General features: G+C 41.9%; 1 protein-coding gene and 4 non-coding genes across 6 annotated transcripts in view; 3 read left to right on the plus strand and 2 right to left on the minus strand.

The window, feature by feature from the left end:
• The window catches only part of LOC108894294 (nuclear receptor ROR-alpha A), a 73,767-nt gene that overhangs the window by 36,088 nt on the left and 24,715 nt on the right, over window positions 1–12,964 (minus strand). The window lies entirely within an intron of this gene.
• On the minus strand, window positions 2,527–2,599 carry trnav-uac (transfer RNA valine (anticodon UAC)). Its single transcript has one exon. It is a non-coding gene; the product is annotated as a tRNA-Val (tRNA).
• On the plus strand, window positions 5,320–5,392 carry trnav-uac (transfer RNA valine (anticodon UAC)). Its single transcript has one exon. It is a non-coding gene; the product is annotated as a tRNA-Val (tRNA).
• trnav-uac (transfer RNA valine (anticodon UAC)) lies at window positions 5,578–5,650 on the plus strand. The gene has a single exon. It is a non-coding gene; the product is annotated as a tRNA-Val (tRNA).
• Window positions 6,004–6,076, plus strand: trnav-uac (transfer RNA valine (anticodon UAC)). Its single transcript has one exon. It is a non-coding gene; the product is annotated as a tRNA-Val (tRNA).

The following is a 12,964-nucleotide window of genomic DNA, read 5'->3' on the forward strand; positions in this document are numbered from 1 at the left end:
CTGTCTCCTCAAAGTCCCTGTCCAAACACATGACTGCGTCTGTACATTTAAAACACCGTTGGATACAGAATCCACTGGAGAAACAGTGTGCTGTGTTGTTCAGAGGACGAGGACACGTCCTGGGATGATATTCCAGCAGCAGACATGGTAACAGCACAGCCTCCCTGCAGGATGTTGTTTGTGCTTTTCACCTTGACAAGACGACATTTCTGCAGGAAAACATGCAAACCTGAGAGGTTTTTTTATTCTAATGTGACATTGTCTTTTCATTCAACTCCACCTGAAGCAAAAAACCTCTGATTTATTTTTGTTTCATTCAGTTTGAAATAACTTCAGAGGTTTTCCCTGACCACAGAGCACAACAACTTTCTGCTGCACTCAGGTCACAGCTGAGTCCTCAGTGATCGGCAGAGATCAACTGAATGAAGTGAACACATGTTGGACTGCAGAGACTGAAAACAGTGGATTGCTGGGGAGATATCTGATCTGGACTGCTTTACAGTTCGGTACAGACCCATGCTGTGTCTCACTTCTTGTACTTCCTCACTCACACTTGTTATGTTGAGTTCATAAGTGCATTCACATTCACAGGTGTGGACACACGCAGAGACCTATAAAAACCAGGATGGAGACTAAGAACGGTCAAAGAGTCAAGTGTGGAACGATGGACACAATGAGCAAATCCACAGGTTTGTTTGCACACCACAAAGTCAAACACAAGCGCACAAAAGAACGTAGAGATATGATGCATAACCCTGTGGAAGGTGTCACATTGCTTCACTGATGATGACGATGGTGGTAAAATGACAGGAAACAGAAAAACACAGCTGCCAGCAAACATCGATGTCAGTGACGCAGGCTTCAAAACATTTTTAAAGACTCATTTCATGAGAAAGAAAGTGTTTGTCAGAGCTCAGGTATTCACAGTGAGAAACGCTGAACATTAACAGGGACCTCCACAGGGCAGCTTAAAGGCCTGATCTTTGTCATATTGAATTCAAGACATTTTAAGACCTTGTTAAGACCTGACACCACCTGGAAACTGAAGCTGAGGCTGCGTCAGGTGACAGGAGAAAGACAAGAGCTGAGTCCTCCAGGCTGCAGCAGGTACAGCCTGTCACCGCTGCCTCACTGTGTCTGATTCTGTTTTAAAGCTCTGAAAGACGTAAAACACAGCAGGCTGACAACAGAGATGGAGAGAATCTGTCTCCGTCTCCCTCAGAGTCTCAGCAGAGATTACAGCTCCTGCATCTTATAATTGTTCAGAGCAAGCGGCTCCTCGTACCAATTATAGAGCATTAGCAGCAGCCGCCAAAGTCATTTCATTGCCGCTCATCAGGGAGCTGAAAACAAAAAGGAAAAAAAAGAGAAACAGGCTTCCTCTCTCTGCCTTCAGTCGCCCGCAGCATCAAATGAACTGAGGATTTAAGGAGGAGATAAAATGAGATTTAAGGATTAGACAGAGAGATGTGAACTTTCAGTGACTTGTTTTAAAATGACAAGAGGAAGTGAGTAACACTGCTGCTGCCGAGGACGACAGAGGAGATGGTTTAAACTAAAACAACCAGTAGAAAGAAGGAACGATGATCTAAGGTAACAGTAGAAGGCGTGTATGTTAATTCCTCATGGATCCACTACATTATCTGTTTTACTGAGCAGGAAAACAGGAAAACAGTCACCTTGTTTGAAGCTTTTACGTGTCTTAAAAAAGGCGGTTGCTAACGAGTGTCTAAATGAGACTACAGAGGTTGTCGGGGACGTTAACATGAAAATTGATCTACTCACCACTTAACAGCCTCGTTGTGTTTATACTCACACTCTTTCAAACTATCACTAACTTTCTAAGAAGAAAGGCTTTTGTAGAAGAGGTCAGAGCTAAATTAAATGACAAGTTGGAAGCTCAGTGGTGGAGACGTTGACGTCATGTAACCGTGGTGTAGTTGGTTTATAGGCTAACATTAGCTTTTTACTTCTGGAGATTGTCTCATAATTCCTTGCAGGAGGAGTGTTTCAAGCGACACACCGTTATAGTTACACCACAGCAGACCCACAAACATGTAAACACAACAGAGCACCTGCTTAATGTTTGTGACATGGTCCAAAATTTCTGGAAATCCTTCCTTTAAATTTTTTTCTCTACTTAACAAATGTATAAAAAAGGTAAAAGCACCTACAACAGGAAACCATACATTTCTGTCTGAATTTAAGTTACTTGAATATTCCTTTGATGTTATTATATAATTAGTGTGGAAACCTTATTGAACTGTAGCCTACAACACTGAGTCTGTCACTGTACATGTCTTTCACGTTATAAATAAAGTTGGTTTAAAAAAAAAACACCCAATGTAACTGCAGTTCTCTTTTCCTAAGTCCTTATCAGTTCTCCTTTATGTTTTTCCTTGAACTCATGATGTTTTCCATTGAGGTGGAGAAGAAGAATTTTTTTATTCGACCGCAGCCCAGGATTCATCTCCGATCACAGTGCAGTCTTACATTTTTGCTGACCTCAGCCATAAGATGGAGGTTTGGTTCCACTGGGGATTGAACCCAGGACCTTCTGCGTGTAAAGCAGACGTGATGACCACTACACTATGGAACCACTGTGACACCAGCAGCACTAATCAGTAACAGGAGTGCAGAACTAATCTGAGTACAAGTGTCAGCTTTTGGTCTGGCAGTTAACTAAGGGGTTGTCCTGCACATGACGCCCAATTCCTTTAAAACTCGTGTAATTTGTATTCTCATGTGCGGGTGCCCCAATCTAATCACACTGGAGCGGAAGTTCATGAGCTAATATGACGAGAGTACAACACACACACACAAACCTCAGAAACACACAGAGCTCCTGGTAGTTGTTTCCTGTCTAACCACAGTAACGTTCGCTGACACCTCAGACAGCGACACATGAAAGTGTAGAAGCTTATCACCAGCAGCCAAACACAACTGACACACTGCTGCTGCAACTGAAGCTGCTCTACACACAGTGTACTGCAGGTACCTCAGCTGGGGAAGTACCACAACCAAACACACAGGCGTCACACACAGGAAGACGTCTGTGGTCGCTCAAAGTCCCTGCTCCGCTTTTATCTGGATATGTTGGATCTGCTGACTGTAACTGTCCTGTTACCTGTCTCAGTACACTGTGCACTCACACAGCCAACACTGTTAGGACACACACAAATATATGAACAATTGAAAATCTTATATACATATACATATATATAGATATAGATATAGATAGATAGATAGATAGATAGATAGATATATCTCTGTATAGCCTTATAGTTTTAATCAGGAAACAGTACATTTGTTGGGGTCTATTTTCAGTGGCGGATTAATCCACATTTGGTGCTGGAGTAAGTGTGTAGCGGGACAGTGTGTGGTAGTTTCATGAGCTGCTTCTGCACTTGTGCAAAAACATAACATTAAGTTTGAACCCTGGTCTGTTTGTACAACTTTTAGAAAACCACACAATGAGAAGAACTTTGTCAGAGTCTTTACTAGACCTGAACAATTTATCAAATTTTAACCAAAACTGCAATTTTGGTTAAAGGCTTTTCCAGCTCCTGCCTCTGACCCAGTGGTTAATCAGGTCTCATCGTTGTCCCTGTGTGACAGACAGCCATGCTCACCAATCAGCAGTGGCCCAAGTTAGAGCGACTGTGTAAACGCCCACTAACAAAAAACATGTGTGAGGAAGCTTGTGGTGAGGAAAATGGCTGCCGCCTCAGGGGAGACAGGTCGACAACCCGCTACATTAAGAGCAAGAAAACCTCCTACAGGCGTCTGTAAGTCTCTGTAAAATCAGAGATGGACAGATGTTGATCACAAACGTCCAAAAGTCAGAACCAATCATCCGCTTTTTTTTCCTGCCGACAGCGGCTCTGTCCGCAGGGAGGCCCGCCCTAGTCCTCTCCTCCGTATATGGATAAGTAGACCACCAACTGAAGCTTGACTTTTAAAGATTACATCACAAATCAAATCGCAATTAGATATTTTCTCAAAATCGTTCAGCCATAGTCTCCACAACAACAGGAGCTGTGATTTTACGCACCTCTGGGAATCAGGTGGACGCACACATCACTGTCAATAAAAACTAAAACATTAAACAACAACAAAATAATAATAACAGTGGGACTGAGTCAGAATAAACTACAGTGTGTGTGTTCATGGTAACAGTGTGAATCAATAGTTTTTAGACTATAATGGAGCTCTATGGCTCAGAAGAGTCAGATATATCAGGCTATAGATACACAGTTTTAAATTCATATAAAATATCAAAAAGAAAAATTGTTTTAACTCAAATTAAAATTACTTTCTTAGACTCAGTCCCTCAGTGACACATGTTGATCTGCCTTTCTATTACACATCCACCAGGCCTGAAGCAACAACCTCTTCCAACACACACACACACACACACACACACACACACACCATCCCCTCCCATGCTTATTAAATATATTAAATAGATGGCTTGAGCCTCTCGGTGCTCCACTTGGACTTCATACTGAGAGAAAACATGCTGCTCAGCCGTCTGTGCCCCCCTCCCCAACCAAACACACACACACACACACACACACACACACACCATCCCCTTCCCGCCCTCGGGGGCCCCCATATGGACCCGATGGATGAGCCTTTTCAAAGCTGCTCGCACAGACATGAACAGACATCCCAGCACATGGTGAACAGAGAGTATACACTGATCATATAGAGCAGCTCAGGAGAGGTTCAGGACCAGATCTGGAAACAGTAAAACAATTTAGTTTAAACTGTTAGAAGTCCACATCTGAGAACACACATAGCACTGCTTCAGTCACCCAGTGTTTGTGGCTACTCTGCCTTCATCAGTTTATGTGAGGCTGTTTCCTGTTTCCTTATATACAGCACACTGATCTAGTGTGATAGATAAATCTCCATAGATACAAAACAAATTTAAACCATCAGTACAGAATATAACATTACAATAAACCTTTCACAAATATTTTCATCTAAACCAGTTAGTGGGTAAATGACTCTGATATTTCAACAGAATTATCCAGACTTCACTTCCGTTCATGTAACGTTATGAAACAACCCGGACTGAAGTCTGTCTGTGTTTGAATGTAACACATTCATCCAAGAACCAAATCCTCCCTCAGAGAAATCCAGTTCACAGAGGACAAATATGATCCAGGAGACTCTGGAGAAAACTGCATGCAAGTCAAATTTCTCATTTATTCCTTTTGGGCTTTAGATAGAGAATTCAGAAATCCAGATCTCTGTCCTCCTTTATTAATGAGGAAGGACCTCCACACACAGGGAAGCTGCAAACACAATGGTTCCATAGTGTAGTGGTCATCATGTCTGCTTTACACGCAGAAGGTCCTGGGTTCAATCCCCAGTGGAACCAAACCTCCATCTTTTTGGTCTGCTGTATTCACACAGATAGACACAGACTCTGTACTGAGGAGCTCATGGAGTAAAGTCTATTTATTGTTGACATTTGTAACACACAGTATCTTCCCTGATGCTAAAATAGCCTGTTGTTGGTGATGTGTGGTTCTGGAGGCAGCATCAGTAAAACACTAACACAATGGTTCCATAGTGTAGTGGTCATCACGTCTGCTTTACACGCAGAAGGTCCTGGGTTCAATCCCCAGTGGAACCAAGCTTTTGGTCTTATGGTCAGCTATGAAATAAAAACAGGTAGAAATTCATGAGAACAAAGCAGAGATGAGTCAGCCTTTGTGTTGTTGATCGATTTCTGACGATAGAGTGAATTAAATAATTCTATAAAGTTTTGGCAGCTCGGGTTTGATCATACATTTCAGTCTGCTCTGACGACTCGCTCCAGCTGATCGACCAATCAGATTGTGGAGTTTAACGACTGACACAGTGGTATGATACACTGGCTTGGGTCCAGATGAGTTTGGAGGCTTAAAAAAACATGTCTCTGTAGCTGTCGGAATGAACGAATGAACGTCTCTGTACAGAGTGCAGCTGATATTAACACATCACAGTGGTTCCATAGTGTAGTGGTCATCACGTCTGCTTTACACGCAGAAGGTCCTGGGTTCAATCCCCAGTGGAACCAGCACAGTACTGAGCTGAGTGTTCACCTCCACCTACATATTTACATCAGGTGTGTTAAATGGTTAAATTAGACCTCATTCACAGGGTTAGGAAATATAAATGAGCTGCTGACAGTCAAGTATGACTTTGAATGATGGGTGAGATAAACAAACCCCACACTAAAAAAAAATCTAGCTTAATTATAAACTTGATGAGTCATCAACAAACCTTTAATCGGGAAGAGAAAAGTGAGAGAGACGGGTGGATACATGAAGTTGGAGAGTGTATTTTTCATGTCACTGTCTCTATGAGCAGGTGTGACTGGGCCTTTACAGAGTAAGGTCCAGACTTTACAACATTACAGAGTCAAACACAACATCTTTCACAGTGAGCAGCAGTTAGAGGCAGTGGAGAAAAACTCTGTGTATAGATCAGTGACTCCACAACAGATTGAGGAGAATATAAATAAAACTGCTTTTCTAATGTTGTGATAAGTGACATGTTGGAGGTTTTTACTCAATACTGACAAGATCTGTGTGTGTGTGTGTGTGTGTGTGTGTGTGTGTGTGTGTGTCTGCAGAGGCCTCAGGGGTAAACACAGATCTGTGACAGTGCAGTGTGTGTGTGTGTGTGTGTGTGTGTGTGTGTTATCTCCACACTAACTGATGCGTTCTGCAGACAGACGAGATGCTGAAGGACTGTGAACTCGTCTGTGTGTGACTCACACTCTCTGTTTTCACTCTGTTTTGTATTTTATTTATATCTGTACGTATATAACAGGATAAAGTTGCTAAAAGCACCTTCATCACTTGTGTTTGTAGCCTTTCAAGTAGATTCTGTGTTGCACTTAGAACAAATGTATTGATTTAAAGCAGCTGTGATCAATATTTTAACCATAAAAATGTGTCAAACATCAGTGTGAAAAGCATCTGTGGTGGTGATGAACTTAGCACTGTCCACTACCTGCTCAGACAGATTCAGTCAGAGAGCAGCTGGTGAACACAGTGGAGCATTTAGCAGCTACAGAGACAGAGATTTCCCTCAGGAGGTGGAGGAGACCAAACACAGAGCTAAGAGCTGACAGGATGACTTTGCTGATTGGAAGCAGAAGCTGGAAACATAATAACATGATGTGATGGATAAAAACCTGAGCAGCTGTCTGACTGGTTATGTTGCTGCTAATTGTTGTTACAATGTGATATCAAGTATTGGATCAGCTGAAAGTGCAGAACAAACACCTGCAGAGAGACTCGTCCTCGTCTCACAGGCCAGGTCTTATCTCTCATCACAGGCTTCAAACAGGAGACTGTCACATGATGGTTGTTCTACTTGTTCTGTTTGTGTCAGTGACATTTGTATCAAGAGAAATTAGACTCAGTGGTGACAAATACGAGTTCCATGATCTACAAATAAAAACAAGATTTGAGTACAATGCTTTTTGACTCATTCGTGGTGTTTGTGAATGCATTTTACAACCCACAAAAACTAACCATCAACCAACAAATTTAAAACAATTTTACACAGAAATATAATCCAGCTTGAATAAATGTCAGTATAGTACATACACAGTCTATTTCTAACTTCCAGACCAGTTTTGAAAAGGTTACTGAGCATAAATGTATTGAAATATTGGTTTGTTGCAATTTGCAGAGTTTTGCAAAATGATATGGAGAGAGACACAAAACAACCACAAAGAGACACAATGACACAACATCAGACTTGAAACACAGATTCAGAGGTCTGAGGTTTTCGGTCTCAAGACACCAAAATTAAGTCAAAATGTTCTCTACCAAATATGGAGTTGACCTCAGGCTTTGCTAATGATGATATCTGTGTAGTTTTTATGCGATAAATATGCAGAAGCAACAACCACAACTGAAAGCCACAGTACCACTGCCTCTCTATGATTCAGGATTTTATCATGTTCTCATAAATATTGTTGATGCAAAACTACACAACTACCCTGCAATATTATATTATTTTAAGGCTATATCACCCAGCTGTAGTGAATACTGATGTCATCACTTATCTATTATTTTGTTATTATAATTAATGAAAATCAGTTTGTAGAGATTTGGTCTCACTTGGACTTTTGTACGATCAGTAAATTATCAGCAAACAAAACAGACTGTGGAGATTACCTGTGTGTTTCCTCATCTGTCAGTGCCAGTGAACACATGCTCAGTGTGTGTGTGTGTTACATCAGAGTCATTATGTAACACTGACATCTGCTGGGAACAGAGTGGGTGTTGGTGCTGATCTGCTGCTGCTGCAGCCATGTCTGTTAATCTGTTTGTTTACTCCTGCTTGTTTGTTTGTTTACTTCAGTTTTTCTTTTCTCTCTCACACACACACTCACTCACACAGTGTTACAATTAATCCACATTACAATTACACAACACACTGATCAGCCACATTACACATGCTGTGGATCAGTATTTGGTCTCCTTTAGCTCTGTTTTGGTCTCCACCAGCTCCTATGGAAAACAGTGTGGATCTACATGAGTGACCACTTTCACATTTGTCATTTGATGCCATTATTTGTGTTAAAATATTGATTAGTGAAGTTTTAACACTGAGTTTGTTTGCATCCTACCTGATCATACTGTTTAGTTTTCCCTGTCTTTTAGCCTCCAAACTCTTCTTTAAACATCACCATCGCTCTGTGCAATAAACAGGGGAAATGAATTTAACATGTATTGAATGGAGCCTCCCTGGCATCCATCTTTTCAATTTTCAGGGGGGCCATCAGGCTGAGTTTAAGAGCTCTAAACTGGTAGACGATAAGTTAATCCTTTTATCCGTATCATTGCCGCGGGGCGACCGAAATAAATGCTGAAATGGGAGTTGGGAAGAATCTGGTGAAAGAGGGAAAGTCTGAGAGCTGCGACTGAGAGAGGAAGGAAAACACAGCACAGAGGAATCAGAGGGAATTAATAAAGATGTTTTTGTTTGACTCGGGAAAGTGAATAAACGTGACTTCTGTCTAATTTTGTAGCTTGCAGCTTGTAGCTGCAGCAACACTGTTGAGGTCAGGGGTTAAATTCACACTGGAAAGCTCCCGGTCTGAAAATGAACACTGGATAAAAGCTTTCACTTGAGGGAGGAAGTTGTGTTTTTCTCTGTGTGTCTCAGCGTCACACATTTCACCAGGAACAAGCTTCACCACGACGAGAGGTTTGATGAACCTTTGAAATGACTCTCCAGCTTCTCTCACTGTCGCCAGACACAAACAGCAACATTCAACGATTCTGCAAAACCCAGAGTTATATTCAACGACAACGTCTTTATATTCTGGCTTCCTAGAATAGTGTGGTTGAGCTTAAAGACAGACCGTGGTTATGGCAGATAACATATTAAGGATAAGACATGGTTAACTTTTAATATGACCAAAATGTCATATCATGATAATGATAGAGAAGATTTTCTGTACTCTTCTTTCAGTCATAAACTCTCTCCACACTCTTTGACATGGTCCTTGTGTAGGTGCTAGAAGAGGTTTTGTGGTGTTTGAGTCTGTTGTGGACCGGTTCTGGTCCACGTCAGAATTTTCATAACCAAACCACGTCCATACTACAGAGGCAGCCCCTGGTTTACGAACCAGCTCCTGGATTTGTCTCAGCCGGTCCCTCTCCTGTTCAGAGCGACCCGGTTCTGTCTCACCTTCACTCTCCATGCTGGTATTCACTTTTCTACCTGCAGCCATGTGGTGGAGTGTGAGATCACAAACTGTCATCTGCATGATGAGAAAATATTACTGTAAACAGAGGATTTTGCACAGAGTTTATGCTAGACGCTGACCAACATGTCTGTTAATATTCAAGAATTCCAGCCATATAGAACAACTACCGGACATATGTTTTAAACAGCCATTTCACAGCCTACATTTAAACAACAATAAAGCACAAATGTTATGAACCAACTAATGTAAATTATTTAAAGTAGTCAGCATGACTGCTTTGCCATGTCAATGTCATGTTAAATGTTAATATGCAAGTTGAGCCAAGTCACGTGACCAAACACTCAGTGAATGAAACAGCCGAGGAAAAAACAAACATTTGCATAATATATGTTTATATGTAAAAAGGGATAACTGTTATTTTTGAGCCTGGTTCATGTTTTTTGGTGTAAATTATTGATAAGGACTAAAGTCTTTGGAATCAGTGCTTCAACAGACATTTTTATCTCGTCGTCAGATAACACAGCCCTAAGACTTGGTTAAGGTTAGGGAAACACAGTGGTTACAGGACAGGAGGTGAACTCCAGTCACACTGAACGTAAATCTTGAGGTGCAGAATACTGAGCTGCTCTTTCAGCACTTACACCTCATCTAACACTTCACCTCCTTTCACAGCTTCAACTCAGACTTCAGCTGCTTTCAATGAAAATATGTAGCTTCAACTTCCTTTAACCCCCTCTGCTCTCAGCCTGCAGGAGTTGTCAGCGCTGAGGACAAATCTACACCCGGCACAGTCCCGTGTTCCTTAAACACAGGACTGTTTTTGATCTGAATCAAAGCTTACACTTTTACTTCTTCACCATATAAACTTTTTTTCAGTTTTCAGCTTAATAATCTGACTGAGGCTGCTGCTCTGCTCAGCGCCTACACCTCAGCTGAAACCTCAGCTGCCAGTTCAACCCTCTCTTGGTTCTGTGCCCTTGAGCAACACGCTGAACCCTGAAAACATCGACTGTCTGAGTGAATGTAAACCAGCTCGGAGCTCTCAGGCTGCCACTTACAAACAGACAGAACTGTCTGTTCTGCTTGCGTCCTAAAATAAACAGTATATGAGTGAGCAGGTGTGACAGGCATTCATTCATCCTGCTGCTGCGGTCGACTCTCACCTGAGCCGCAGCAGCAGCAGCAGCAGCAGAGAGGTTGAATAAATCACTGCAGCGTCTCCAGACATTCAGCAGCTAAAAACAGGACAGCAGAGACAGAGAGAGGCCGGATCCTCATCCCTGAGGAGACTCCTGAAACTTCTGAAATATCTCTGCTGCCCTGTAAAGGCTGCGGGCTGCAGCACTCACCGAGAAAAATGGATCCAAACTTTTTGCTGCTGCCAAAGCACATGACTCAGAACGAGATCTCAGCACAGTTACACACTTTAGTTTAGTTTGAACACAACCTTGTCACAAATTGACTCAGCCTCATCCTCCCCCAACTATAAAATAATTCACACTATGAAACGGGACCAGGACCGGGAATTTACTGGATCAAGAAAGTGGATTCAGTTACTCGTTAAGCTTGACATTTTTATCTGACAGACCAAAGAGGTGATGACATGTGAATCAAACTGGGAGCATCAAAGTGAGACGTCAGTTTGTTTCTTACTCTCTGGAGACTCTGTCTTTTTTTATTCCACACAGTCTTTGTTGTCAAACCTACATTACCCACAATGCAACTTGTCCTCTGACAGCTGGGTCATGGTATGCTGCATTCCAGTTGTACTTGGGAGTCAAATATCCAACTCAGAAAGTCGGAGCAACCCCACCCAATTCAAGATGGCTGCTACTCACATCAACAGCAGTGAACTCTGCTAATTTTACTGTTTATAGCAGTTCTGTCTTATTTGTTTCACATTAAGTCAGTCATACACATAGTACTGTTATTGCTAACAACAGCTAGTCTGAGATACCTTTGAATCAGTTCACATTCATGATTTAATGTTTTTTCTGAAATCGTTCAATTTGAGCGTTGTTTGAATTAAAATCTAACATTAACAACTGAGGCGTTCTTCAGGTGGAGTGCAGATTTGTTCTGATTCAGTGAAAGAGCAACAGGCAAAGCAAAGACTTTCCTGTTAGCATCCATGTTGTTCCGGCTTCTCAACTGGAACGCAAACAACTCAAGAGGTGACGTCACTGCCAGTTCCGATGTAAATGTAACGCACTGTGTCCTGAAGGCAGGACAGGGTGTAAAAACAGCCAAACTAATCTCACAAATAAAAGGAAATGATAGACGATATTATACTCCTGACTTCCCTCCTCTGTCTGTGGTTCAGCGTGCGTGACTGAGGATAAACTATAGTGTGTGTTGATAGTGATGAAGGAACATGTGACCTGGTGTGACAGTGAGGATCATTGTCACACCATACCACTATGTTGTTAATAGTTTTGGGAAACAGTGGAGCTCTGTGGATCAGAGGAGTCAGATAAATCAGGTGTTAGTGGGAGATTTTCAGTGTAGATTTGTTGGTAAGGAGAAAAGAATATTGCACACAATGATGTTGTTACACTGAGGAGATTCAAACACACACAATGTTATTTCTCATTAATTATAAGACTCTCACCTCTGTTCTGTTTCCCTGTTGAATTAACTGAGTGTGTTGGGGGGAAACACAGATTGATGCTCCTGCCCTAAAAAGAGTATTGTTAGCAAATGACCAATGGTGTGATGATACGCAGGGAGGGGTGGATGGGTGTTGTCATAAATATCTCCCCAGGCTCGGGCAAGACCCGGAGCTGAGCAGCAGCAGGAGCTCCAACACATCTTTATCTTCATCGGCCGAGCTGCAGCTCGCCAGGCCAGGTGAGAATCCATCATGGCTATTATTACCTGAGGCTCCACACTGCATCCATCACACACACACACACACACACACACACACACACACACACACACACACACACACACACACAGAACGAGTTTGTTCTATCTTTGTCTCTTCTTCACACAGCTCTGTTTCTCTCTAATTTCTCATGCACACACATGCACACAATATTTCACTGCCTCTAATGATTAAAGCCAAGGAGCTGTTGAGCAAGACACTAAACTCCCAGCTGCATTTTAGCTGATTACTGATAAAATGATAGACAAGCCTGGGTCACATGGCTGATTATTAGTAATTTTATAAAGTGTTTCAACATTTTTATACAAAATGACTCTCATCAAAAACATGGGTATTGT

This window comes from Lates calcarifer, linkage group LG2 (genome assembly GCF_001640805.2).
Source record: "Lates calcarifer isolate ASB-BC8 linkage group LG2, TLL_Latcal_v3, whole genome shotgun sequence".
NCBI lineage: Eukaryota > Metazoa > Chordata > Actinopteri > Centropomidae > Lates > Lates calcarifer.